The sequence below is a fragment of the Anas platyrhynchos genome, chromosome 1 (genome assembly GCF_047663525.1).
Source record: "Anas platyrhynchos isolate ZD024472 breed Pekin duck chromosome 1, IASCAAS_PekinDuck_T2T, whole genome shotgun sequence".
NCBI classification, from domain to species: Eukaryota; Metazoa; Chordata; class Aves; order Anseriformes; family Anatidae; genus Anas; species Anas platyrhynchos.
Genome location: NC_092587.1, coordinates 102,113,736 through 102,124,844, shown reverse-complemented (window position 1 = coordinate 102,124,844; position 11,109 = coordinate 102,113,736). Strand labels below are relative to the sequence as shown.

Below are 11,109 nucleotides of genomic sequence, written 5' to 3'. Positions count from 1 at the left end.
TAAAGTACACACATAGTTTTGGAGTGAAAGTTAAAATACTGTCCTAGGGTACAAATCAGGAAAAAGAGACAATGCTAAGACTAGAAACAAGGAATTATTTTTCATCACAGTGATGAGATTTAAAATTATTTGCTTTGAGTTTCATGCTAATTCCAGCAATGTTTCATGTATATATTAAAGTGTTTCCAAATATTTTTTTGAGTCTTTATTAACTTTCCAGAGTAGACACAGATGTATACATGATAAATTTAGATTTATCAATGTATACCAATGAATATGCTCAAAAAGGCATGATTTAAGATCCTGTAAATAAAATAAAGTCCTTGCAATAGTAGAAAATATACTACTTAAAAGAAAAAAAAAAAAAAAAAAAAGAATGATGATCTAGCAGTCATATTAGCAAGATAATGCCTTTAATTGTAGGTAGTGTAATTGTTGTGGGTAAGTGGGCTACTCTCTGGCCTAGGTGTTGTAGAGATGTACATAAGATATCCCTTTTATTCAAGAACAAATAATTTACAGGTAGTTTGCCCTTTCTGCAAACACGGTCTTGCTATTTTAAATGTCAAACGTGGGCTGTGCCCTTTCTTAGCTACCAGACTCACCTATTCTTCTTTCGGCCCTCATCTTCCTCACTTCTGATCGTGCTCTGTTGCTGCATTGTCTTGCTGTTCTGTTGTCTAAATCTGGGTGGAATAAAGCAGCTGTTGAAGTGTACAGTTGAGCACTGCCTAGCAGAGTGTTTCTTGCCCCGATTGCATGTCGCCATATCAGGCCTGCTCTTCCAAGTCAGAAGGTGAAGTGTTGAATTAAAAGGAGCGCACCAGTTGGCACAGTGCTTCCACCCTGCCTCCTATCTACAGGGGAAGCTGAACACTGTGGAAAAGGGAGGTAGTGGGAGGCAAAATAAAAGTTGGAGAATCCATCTTTATTTAATAGCTGATACTCTCGTTTCTTTCAAGTGGTTGGCAGCTCTGAATAGAAGAGGCCTGCAGAAGTACAGGCTCAGTGTATTAGGAGTTGGAACATATGGGTAGGGAGCACCTTTTATACAGCGCAGAGAACACTGCAGTACCTCAAATCCCTGCGGGGTGGCAGTTGGCAAAGAACAAATTCTTAGTTTTCCTGTGCATGTATTCAGTCAACAAGTAATGCTTTGGTTCCTTGTATTTGTTTTCTGTCCCTAAGGTTCTTATGCAATGGAGATTACTTTTTTTTTTTTTTTTTTTTTTTTTCTGTGAACTACAGAGCTTTGCTTTGCATATGGCCTCACACATGGAGCTCTGCTCTCAGGGCGGTGTTCAGGACACAGCAGAACAGAGCGCATGAGCAGAGTTCCTGGGCTCTACTCTCCTTTTCATTTGCATCTGTCCTCTGATTTAAGTACCATAATATTATATTTCACTTTAGTAACAGGAAAAATTAGTCCCTTTTCGATAAATAACGTGTTGTTCATCTACTGTACATTATTTTCATTAGCTGGGTGACCCTTGCCAGTGATAAACATCAACATATGCAACAGTATATGTTTGCTTGGTTGAACACAGCTAGGTTTCAGTCAGCACTGCTGTTCATTCTTGCAAAATGAGCACAGAAGTATATAAATACAATATACTTTCTGATATTTGTACGCACAAAGAAAAGCTTTTCTGTACTTAGAGCATTTATTTTACAACTTTATAATTATTAGGAAAAAATAGTAATTACACTCCTGTTTCCTTGGCCATGAGGAAACACTCCCAGTTAAAAGGAGTGCTTTGGAGCATAACAGATGTTTTATCTCTTGGCCTCTGACTTCAAAGGAAAACAGTTATCTGGGAGGCGGAAGAAAAAAAAGGCAGTAATCAATTGTGCTGTCATATTTTCTGAGCATGGCAATTGCTGACTCAGCTGCTTAATCCAGAGTGGTTGAGATTACCTGTTTGGGCAGGCTTGAAATCTTTCAAGTAATGGCAGGATGCTTGGAATTAAATTCTAAAATTAATTATGTGTAGTTTTTTAAAGGTCGGGGTTTTTCTTTGTTTTTCATAAACTCCCTAGTACTGTGTATGACTTCTTGGAAGTACAGGTTTTATGCCTCTCTCGTTGAATTTCAGAATACTGGCTTATCATACTAAAAGCTGTTTCTTTTCAGCAGAGACTTTAATTAAACTGGTCATAACAGTTAGATCAAAAATCGTAAATGTTGATATAAAACATAGCTGAGGGTTTGTTTTGCTTTTTCCCTCTCTTTATTTAAAGTTTAAGCATCATATCACCTCTTTCCTACCCCAGAAATATGCAACAGCTTTTTACCCTTTCACTTACTGTAATTTATCTTTTCATAGGATATTTCTTCAAGAGCAATATGGATATTATAGTGTTTCAATGCTAAGAAAGAATACAATTCTTAGTATATGAGCCAGTCTGTAGTCTGTGGTCAAACACCCTTGTGAAATAAGACTAAGACTAAGAGTAGCAAGGGCGTAGTCTTGAACTCCAGCAGCCCTTTATGGAATTTTTTTTCTTGGCAGATACAGGTTATTGGTTCCTAAATACTTAGTTAAAAGAAAGTCTATTACATTCATATTTTTCCCCTAAACAAAAACAATGTTAATGTTGTTTACTCAATTCTGTATTTCTTTAAAGTGACCAGCAAGAATATACCATTAACAAACAATATCTACAGAGCCATTCATTCAATTGAAACAGTTAAAAAGTAGCAACAAAAAATATTAATTTCAAGCTCCATTGGTAACCAGGAAAATAGCATTTGCTAAATGATACAGAAGAAATGGTATGAAAATATTTCCCTTCAATTCTTTTTAAGATATTAACGACAACAACAAAATAACACTAAGATGATGTGTTGAGCTATTCAAAAATATTCTGGAAAAACACACATGTTGATATTTAGTTTTCATGTGACAACATCACCGCAGAGCTGCAAATGCTTCCTCTCACACTGAGTTTGGACATGAATTTAGACAGAAGCAGGATTCCCTGCTTTCACATAGTCACCTGCTCAGTTTGTCAGCCCTTCCAGAGAAGGTTGAAGAATGTACCCAGTTGAGGAGCACAGGATACAAGGGGAGAAGTCTATCTTCGTCTCTTGCTTTTCTCCTCTCCCCCTTTTCTCTCTGTTTTCCTTCCCCTTGTTTATCTAAGTCTTTGTGGTACCTTCATACATCATCCACTTTCAGCCTTTGGGAATGTAGCAAAAGAACCAGGTAAGCCTAAACCCATGTAATTACTCTGTGGCTGCCTCTTCTTCAGCATGTTCACCCTTCTGCATGAGCAATAGCAGATGGAGATACCATCGTGCTGCAAGAGTGCAGCTGCAGTTCAGTCTCCTGGGGAAACTCCATGGGTTTGTTACAGGGCAGCAGCTGCTGGTCTAGAAAGCAAGGAGATGGTAGGGTTGGAGGCTGGGGCCCCCTTTTCTGGAATTTGGGGTGCACTCATTTTCTGGAGGGAAGAAGAGCTGTAGGGTTGGAGTGTAATTCAGGTTGGAGCAAGGAGTTATGTGATTGTGCATGCATGCAAAGGGGGCCAGTTGGAAGGTAGAGCATGTATGAGCGCTGTGCTACTGGAGGAATACCTTTAAGAGCAGGGTCACCTGAACAAATAGAGAATTACAGAATTTAAGTAATGAATAGGTATTAATCCTTGGGAAAAGTACGACTGCCAGCACACAGGAAAGGAAGGAGAAGAATTCTGTGTTTGCATAGTGAACAATGAATTCTCAAACATTTTGAGCCTCTATTTTCATTTAAATATATAGCTAGATGTCTAATTTCTGAAGGGGAGTTTAGAAACCATTCTTTGCATCTGATTTAGACTGAGTCCTGCTTCAGTGCTCTGTATGAGGGAGCAGCTGGAAAGCACTGGCTGTGTAGCTTTAGGAAGAGCTCCACTTATGTAGGTGACTTCCGTGGGCCTGTTAGGCAAGCACTTTCCCTCTCGCATTACCATGTGGGATTAGTGCACCCAACCTAGTCCCAGCCCCTGCTCATTTCTTCTGAGCTCTTGTTTGAAGATTGCTGAATGTGATAGGTGTGCTGTCAAGATTACTTCTGTGTCTATAAAGAGGTGCAGTGGAGAAATTATCTACATATTATGGTTTGAAGAATAGCAGTACTTTTTCATGACTTACTATTTAATATGGAGACAGTAACATATTTTGGGAGAAGAGTAGGTTGTGTCAAAATCTGATCAATGTAAGCATTGGCCATCATTTCAGGTCACCATAAAATTGAAATGTTAATCATGCAAGTTGTTAACATTGCTGGTGGGATGTGTTCTGTGCATTTGGAATTGCAACTTAATGATGTGTCTATATGGATTTTTAAACAATTAGTCTCAGTCCAGCTGTGCTCTTTGGGTATGTGTGCACAACAGAGGCTTTAGTTTATGGTAGCAATGTGATGCAGACTATCTCAGGACTCCTGGCATATGCTACAGAGTTGCTACTGAGTAAATTCAGTCTGTTCATCTTGACTGTATACTTGATTGGGCCAGCTAGATTAAGCTCGTGTAAATACATCAGGAAGTATTATGCTTAGTTCTTAATGCATTTTGGTAGATAGGTCCTATAATTGCAGCTGGTATATGATAGATTCTTTTGTTTGTTTGTGCTGTGCTTTATTCTTTTTGTATTTGAATTCCAGGCAGGAGGCAGTACACGTCTTTGGAATTAAATTTGAAAAGCACTACTAACAGATGTTGATAATTGTACAGTGCTTTTCACACTGACAGAGAATAGGGTGAACACAGCTGGTTAAAATGTATTTATTGAAAATAAAATGCTGTGAAAAGTTCTGCTTATTTTAATATAGTGATTAGGCTGAAACAATGTTCAAGCATTTGAACAACAGAAAAAAAATTGAAAGATTTGGTGTCAATTGTAAAATAATGTTTTGGAGTTCAGAAATAATCTAAATTGACTGCAAATCACACAGTGCTTTATTTTTGGAACCTCACTGCTTTTATCTTTCCTAACTTTTTCACCCCTCTATCTCCATTTAGATGGTTATTTCCCAAACTATTTGGAGCACAGATAAGACTTTAATAATTCTTTCAAAAGTATATACCTTTATACCTGATATGAAATTAAATGCTCTTTCAGTATCAGTATTCACATTTGAATGGATCTTGGTGGTACATCTCAGCCATCTTTATCCTTCGGAAATTAGTTTTGTGTTTGCTGTTTTTTCTTCCCTTTCAGTGTTATTTCAGCTTTGAACCCATTAATATATGTATTGAACACCTGTCCTGTTTCAGATCCCTGAGGTACCCAGCTCTGAACTTCTCTCCACTTGGAGAAGGAGTCATTAATTACCACTCTTTGTTTGCTAACACTTAGCTAATTTTTAATCCACAACTAGAATTTACCTCCTACCCTATGGTTATTTATTTTCCTTAATAGTTTCTTGTCAAGGATCTTCCTTGGTTTGACAAAAGCATGTGATAAGTTATATCTACCAAATCTTCCCCCATTCTCCCTGTTTCATTAATGCTGTCCGACAATTCAAGTAAGACAGAGGCAGCATTTTCCATCCAGGGAGGTTCAACTTTATCAGTGTGTATTAGAGAAGTGCTTCATTGTTTTGTTCTTAGTCATGTGCTGTCAGCTACAATAGAGGCATTTTGCCCACAGTGCCACAGTGTCTTTACCTTTTTTTTTTTTAAATTAAATATTATATTCTTTTTTGTTTGTTTGTATATATGTATATATACACTAATATTGGTGACAGCATCTCACTTACCTTTTAACTTAGATGCATTCTTCAGCAGTCATGGTTCATAACTTTTTTACAGCAGGGCAGTGAAGTTGAAATCACAACTAATTTTCCTAATTTTTCTTGAAAAGACATTTTAAGTATTGCTTTTCAAAATGTTTCAGTTATTAAAAGTGAAAATTAAGGTAAAGTCATTTCTCTTCTCTGCGGTCAAGATGTGCTGTCTGATTAGCCGCAGGGCGTTATGCAGAGGCCACAAGCCCTCCTCCTGCCCGCAGGTCTGTCACCATGTAGGCAGGGTTGCTGTAGGCACAGGAGGGCCGGGAAGTTGGGCTTTATCACAGTGGGAAGGGCAGGGGACATGGAGCCTGGCTGCTTTGCTGCTCTTCTCAGGCCTACCGGCCACTTCCTTCCATGTGGTAGCTGCATGGGCCTCTGCCCACTTGGTCTTTGTTTCCCCATGAAACTTCAACTTACGCAGTAACCTTTTCACACTGACCACCAAATTTCCTGATGCAGTGTGTATTAGCTTCATGCTATCTTCTATTCTAGACTTTGAAGTAGTACTTCCACATGCCTTCAAACAGAGAATTCAAACTTTCATATTACATGCAGTGGGGTGTGAAGCCACGCTCACATATTTCTCCCTTCTTTCTTGGGTCAGTCAGACTTGTTCAGAGTTTGTGAAGTGCTTCAGAGTTTTGAAGTACTAGGACATTGCAGAAATTCAGTTCAATTTACAATTACTAATAAATTAGTCAAAAATAGGAAGAGAGTTACGATGTTCTGGTATCTTACTGAAGTTGTGGGAGAAACACTGACAGAAAGAAGATCTTAAACGCTACTTTCCTCTGTAACCCTCGTTGTATGGTTTTGTTGTGAAATGTTCAATCACAGATAAAATTAAAAGCCCATATTTCTAGGTGAATAACTTAAATTATTGATCAGTCTTTGAACTGTCTCTCTGTTGTGCCAGCAGTTTCCAAACTGAATTTAGGAGACTCCATAGTTGGCTACAGGCTTTATCTTCATTTTTCACCTCCCTTCCATCTGGAGAAGAACACTTTCTAATTACTTCTTGTTTCCCAGATCACTCCTGGCCTTTGCTCACATGCTGGGTGGAGATTACACTCTCCTATTAGCCCTTTTAAGGTCCGAAGAATGCCAGCCATGCCATGTGTGAGCAATCCACAGGCACCATTAGCACTGCTCGAGTAGCTCTTGATAACGCTCCCTTTGAAGTCAATTAAAGACGTCAGGGGGTGGGCTGGGCTGCTGCTGTCTACTAACACCTCTCATTAGGGGGTGGAGGATGGGGGGGCGCTCAAACAGGTGATTTTTAGTATTTTAAATAAGAAATGGCAGAAGTACCCAGAGTTTCAATCCCCTTTGTTTGTCCTTGCCTTCCCTTCTTCTCAAACAAATCTGACGTTTTAAAAAGTCTGAATGAAGGAATAACTCAAAATCTCAGCAAAGCAAATCTAGACAGACTGTAAAGACAATAGAAATCAGGTTAGTGTTTCATTTGTGAAAGAAAGTCTTTGGCAGTCATTTTTCAGTGCACAATCTGGATGTGAACAGCCCCTTTCGTCACCATTTGGATCGAGCTGAGGACACTCGCTTTTATAGAAATGCTTAGCACTGTGCAGCTTCGGAAACTTGAGATGTTATAAATATTAATGTATGTAACGTTATTTAAAGAGTTAAGAGGAAGTTGGTGTATTTGTCCTTGTGTTTATATATAAGCTTCTAAAGGTTCTGAAGCAGTATATTGCTAGAGAGCGGACCAGTGAAGCTGGTGCATGGCCTCTTGAGTTTGCGTGTATTCAGATGTTAAATACCACTGGCGGTTAACTCCTAATAAATAATAGACAGTAATTTTGTTACAAGTTTAAAAATAATCCAAAGAGGTTAGTTTAAATTTGACAGGCCCTTTCAGTTCATATCAGCACATCACTTGTGTTAAAAGCTCCTATTCTATCCCATTGGTGATCATTTCTATTCTCACTGTGGCTTCTCTCCCCACAACAACAGGGGGATGCAGTGAACAAAATGATTCAGGCAGCAAGTATATATTTGCAAGCATTATTTCTGTATGTTTCTCTTTCTAAATTGCTGTATCAATGCTGACTTAAAATGGTGTTGTTTTTGTCTGCTTTTGTTTGTTCATAGAATTAACCTAATAGAGGTGTTGTTTTTTTTTTTTGGTGTTTTTTTTTTTTTTTTTTTTTGAGGTGCACAGCCATGATTCTGCAAATCTTCCTCTAACATCAGTTGTACTTATGTATTTTTGCTAAACATTGTACTTAATAGACTAGTCATCCCTCCCATAAACAGCAATTGAAAACTGAGATGCTAGTACCTTTTCTTATTCTTTTTACAGCCTTTGTTGCTGATTGTTCAATTTATGCAGTGCTTATGTAGGGAAAAACTAGTCACTATAGTATGTAATTACTTCTCTTTTTCCTCAATGTGCCATCTATCTTCTATTGCATATTTATAGTATCTCATTTAATTTTACTTGGTTGATGCAAGGAAATAAAATGGAGAGGGTTTTCAACATTAATACTTATTATACAAGTTATTTATTTCCAACCATCTCAAAGAGTGTTTGAGAGAAATGGCTTAACTTATCTGCTAGTGTGTGCAATAAAGATAAAATGAGAGATTGTTTACTTGGCTAAAAAAGACACATTATTTGTTTTCTTTTGAAATAGCTGAGTATGTGACACGCAAATGATTGTAGTAACAGCAATGTGCATCTCCAGCAGAAGGGTTTGGATTTGTTAAAGGAGTATCAAAAGCAAATTTAAAAACAAACAAAAACCTGACTTATTGTTTTAAATAACATTTATCAGCCTAGACACTGCTGTATCACTGAGTAACTGTCCTGGGATTTTTTTTTTTTTTAAATAAATTTTGTTATGAGGTGCATTACTGAGTTGTCACTTGGACCACTGTGGGAGGAACTATATGAAGTAAATAGAGGAGATTGTAAAAATCTTTGAAACTGATTCATTCGAATAATAAAAAACATGAGCACAAGAATTCTGATTTAGTCCCCATTTACATCTGGGAACTGAGATCAGTTAACTGTCTGGAGACAACCCCCCCCTCCCCCCCCAAGAAATGTATGGTAAGCTTGATAACTTTATTTCATTTTGTACCAGCCTGGTACCACGGGAATGCTGTTTTATTACATACAATTGTATTTTTTTCACTTGTTCAATAGAAACAACAATTGTTGATTCACTCAACAGCTGCTGAAAATGTTAAATTCAGTTTTTGTTTGACTTTTTTCTTTAGATTGTTTTTGGTTTAGTCTATTGTTCTCTTCTAATGGTGTAGAGCACAGCACATTTTTCTGTTGTTCCATTTACACTGACATGTCTAACCTGCTGCATCTGCTTTTAAGTTTAATTGTCTCTGCCTTGCTTCAAACAGCAAGTTTGAAAAATCCATGTTGGATGTGTTGTGGTATATGTATGTTATATACTTTTGTGTATATATATATATAGTAGAAGTAGAAATAATAATATTTGTAGCCATAGAAAAGAACAGTAACTTATACTAAATTAACACTTCATGGAATCTTAAATGGTATCATGTTAGACAGATCCTTGACTCACTCAAGGCTTCAGAGCTTTATTTTTCCCATCCAGGAGTCCAAGCTACATATCCTGGCAATGTATTGCAGTTTTTCTAATAACCCTTCTTCTGCAGTTAAAGTCAGCATGTCTCAGTTAGCAAAATGTTTTCCTTAGCAGATGTCATACAGCAAGTAGTGGACACTAGATATACCTAGTGCTGAGGTTACTGAGGAGATGTAGCTTCTATCTCTAGCATTGGATTGTTTTGTTAATATATGTTTATTTGCTACTGTAAGGAGTTACATTGAAAACAAGCCTGGACCTCTGCATTTCACAGAGTATTTCTGATAACCATCAGAGCAATTTTTTCTGATAGAAATTGTTGAAATAAGAGTCATTGGGCTTGTATGTTAAATATAAATCCATTAATCACATATCTAACCATAATAACATCCACTGTTATAGTACAGACACTTCCTGCTCCTGTGTGCATATATTTGGCCAGCAGTACATTACTGGTTCCCCCAACCTAATGCTAGCAGTGAAGAGCAAGATAACACATGGTTAGCAAGGCTGTGCAAGAAGAATCCTTTTGTCTTTGAGCTAGGACAGCCCCTGTCAAGAGGCAAAGCAAGAAAGAAGTGGTGATGCTACTGTAGCAGAATTGCCCTGGCTTGAGGGCTTCTGCTTCTGAACATGGGCTAGGGCAGAGTCACAGTTATGCTGATATCCTTCTGAGTCATGTCTAGGTGCCAGCTGACCTTTGCTCTATCATGTGCAATGATCTCGTAACAATAAATGTTAAAAATTACGGTAAGGCTTTGCACTTGAGAGGCCCCTGCATTCCTGGTTTTGCCCAGTACTGAAAAATTATTGTATGGTCATTATATGACTTTGTTAGAAAGTCTGACTTGTAAAATAGATTGACAGCAATTTTAAGGTATTATTTTAAAATAGAATTTTACCTAGAGATTAAACTGATGTGTCTTAATATCAGTGCAGGTATCAGTGTTGCTTGATTTTGTAAGCTGTATTGACATGAGCACTTCTCCCAATTGGAAAACACAACAGGGAGTAAGCAATAACATAAAATTATTTTTAGAAAATGCATTTTTAATTACTGAGCTGCTTAATTATTGAGTACTACTGAAAATATCCTGTGAACCTCATCACTATGCAAATGTATTCAGTTTTGGAAACAATTAAATGGTAATAAAGCATTCTTTTTTCTTTTACAACATATTACCGTAATGAAGCTGTTACCTCTCAGTGTGCATTTTAATGAGTTTTAAGTAACATTTTAATGAGCTCAACATTACCATAAACCCAAGGATTAGACAAAATTGAATTTACTAGTGAAAGGGAAGGGTTCATTAAGAGTTAATTATATTGTTTTAGAAGAAATATAATACATTTTATGATGTCCCATCAACCAAGAATCCATCGTGAGATCTATACTTATTAATAGGTGCAGCAATGACATTATTATATTGACATAAAAACATGGGCTTGCACACTCCTGCTCGGGTTTCCAATGAAAGCTTCTGTATTGAAATCCCTGGGTCAACTTTATTCTTATCCAGCTTGTTATTACATCTGAGGAGAAAAAATGCCAGGCTTTGTATTACTGGTTTGTAATTCCACCTACAATTTTTATAAACATCATGAACAGTGAAAGCAAAGTTTAATGGATTTACCATTGCCACTAGGATCTAAAGGCAGGTTATGAATAAATGTCTTGGATTTGTTATTAAAAATAAATAAAAAATAAAAAAAATAAAAAAGAAGAAGAAGAAGAA

The 11,109-nt window shown here is 37.1% G+C and overlaps 1 protein-coding gene across 14 annotated transcripts in view; it reads left to right on the top strand.

Annotated features, from left to right (window-relative positions):
* Positions 1 to 11,109, top strand: part of ROBO2 (roundabout guidance receptor 2) — a 467,458-nt gene that overhangs the window by 288,271 nt on the left and 168,078 nt on the right. The gene's annotated exons all lie outside the window — the stretch shown is intronic.